The sequence below is a fragment of the Micromys minutus genome, assembly GCF_963924665.1.
Source record: "Micromys minutus genome assembly, chromosome: 1".
Lineage (NCBI taxonomy): Eukaryota > Metazoa > Chordata > Mammalia > Rodentia > Muridae > Micromys > Micromys minutus.
The window spans coordinates 178,992,165-178,994,217 of record NC_137969.1 but is presented as its reverse complement, the minus strand read 5'-3'; the positions used below and the strand labels follow the sequence as shown (position 1 = coordinate 178,994,217).

The window sequence follows — 2,053 nt, the reverse complement described above, 5'->3', positions numbered from 1 at the left end:
CTCTGTGGCAGATGAGGGGCCTCCTGGCTCTTTCCTTTCAGGGCTCCTCTACTCTTTAAGAGAAGGGAAAAGTCTTCCTGGAAATGCATTAGTCCTTCAACGAAGCAGAGCCTCCACTGAGTTCTCCAATAAGTAACGAGAGTGACAGGCATTTTTGACTCTGTGCCATGTGATTCGGAGGCTACTTGTCATGGCAACACAACTTCATGAGAGCGGACACACATGCTCTGTAACCTCAAACTCTGCCCCAAGGTTGCCTCAAATTAAAAAGAAACCCCTAATGTGATACTTCCTAAATACTATGCCAAGTGAAAACAAAACTAGCTTCATTAAAATTTGTTTTTATTGGCCCCATCTTTCCCAGAAGCCCTGGCAGTTGTGTTTTATAAAGTGGCAATGTAAGGCCAGGGTGTAACCATTTCCTCTGGACTCCGCCCAACAGTTACCTAGAAATGGTCAGGTATGAGCTAGGAGCCAGTCAAAAGCCAGGCACATAAGGACTATCCTGTCCTGTCTAGTCCCGTTCCCCTCCTCTCCCCCCCTCCTTCCCAAGTGTTCTCAGCTGGCCTATTCCCTTCTTTCTCTCTCCCATCTCTTTCTCTCCTTCTCTGTCCCCTTTCTCTCTCTGCCTCTACTCCCTTCTCCAGACCCTCTTCCCATGTCCCAAATAAACATCTTTTTATACCAGGCCTGTCATATGGCTGGTAAATGCCTGATGAAGCACCCCCCCACCCCTGCTGCCTTATACCCTGTTTTAGAAAACATATCAGAGGGAGCGGCTCAGTGGGCCCGTGCTTAGCTGCTCCCTCTGAGGCATCAGGCATAGGATAGTCTTAGTATAAAAGGATGTTCATTTGAAACCTGGAGAATCAGGCAGAGGCCGAGAAAGAGGGACAAAGGAGGACAGAAATAGAGAGGAGAGAGGAAGAGAGAAAGAGGGGGAAAGGCTGGCCTGGGAGTCAAGGGGAATGGGGGAGAGAGGGGAAAGGGGGAGAGGGTGATGGATGAGATGAACAGTTCGTTTTTCTTCTTCTGCTTTAAAGTTTATTCGATATGACATAATCACCAACTTCACTGAGGAGGCTGACCACGTCCCCAACCAAAGCTGCCTCTAAACTGGTTGCTGAGCCAGCCCCAGCCTCAGTTTTGTTTTGTTTTGTTTTTATCAGCTCCAGGGGGCACAGCACTCCTGTAGGTGTCTCTGTCTGCCTCCCCTCTTGTGAACCTTGCAGCCCACTCACCCTCTGACTTTTGGACCAAGGCCTGCCAGTCTCGGGTCCGCTGCAGCAGGGTGATGGGTACGATCTCCGGAGGTAGGTGCAGGTAATCTTGGAGATACTGGATGCCCTCATTCGTAATGTACCAGTAGAAATGTCTCCAGGCAAACTGCTCCTTCACGTAGCCTCAAGACTTGAAAGACTGCATGGCCTTCATGACATGAAGGTTGGACACATTCTTGTCTGCATGTGGACATCTGTTTTTGGCAACCATCACTCCTTCCTTAAAAAGGAGTTCGTAGATGGTCGTCCGATTCTTCTTAGGTATCAATGTCACGGCGGCTGCAGGGTCCGGGGTGGAGGCTGGAAAGGAAGTGAGATGAACAGTTCTTATGTGAGCCCGAACTGTACCTGGCTGTTGCTAGGTAACTGTTGGGTGGAGCCTAGAGGAAATGCTAACAAGGACATGCTAGGGCCCCCAGGTAAAACCCTGCTCTATGCCCTGTATCAGCCAACTCTCTTAAAGCACATCCAACAGCCATAAATTGCACCCCATCACTTACCGGAGCTCCATATTCTGACCCACAAATTCAACAGAGCTGGTTCTAGGGACCTCAGAGGCAATGGTGGCACTTCAAACCCTGAGGTCATGCAGGTTTAAAAAAAACAAAACAGTAAAGACACCCTACTGGGCATGAAGACTTACTGGTCACCAGAGCCACAGGTCACTCAGGCCAGAAGACCAGAAAGGAAACAGAAACCAACAGGAAAAAAAAAACATTAAAAAACCTACTTATCTCACAAAGATAAACTAAAAAATCAGCACCTACACCTAC

The 2,053-nt window shown here is 48.6% G+C and overlaps 1 pseudogene across 1 annotated transcript; it reads right to left on the bottom strand.

Moving 5' to 3' along the window:
• Nucleotides 1-1,071: 1,071 nt before the first annotated feature.
• Nucleotides 1,072-1,791, bottom strand: LOC308416870 (small ribosomal subunit protein eS10-like; annotated as a pseudogene). Its single transcript has 2 exons — nucleotides 1,781-1,791; nucleotides 1,072-1,606 (listed from the first exon to the last, which is right to left on the bottom strand). The product of its transcript is annotated as a small ribosomal subunit protein eS10-like (transcript).
• Nucleotides 1,792-2,053: the final 262 nt, after the last annotated feature.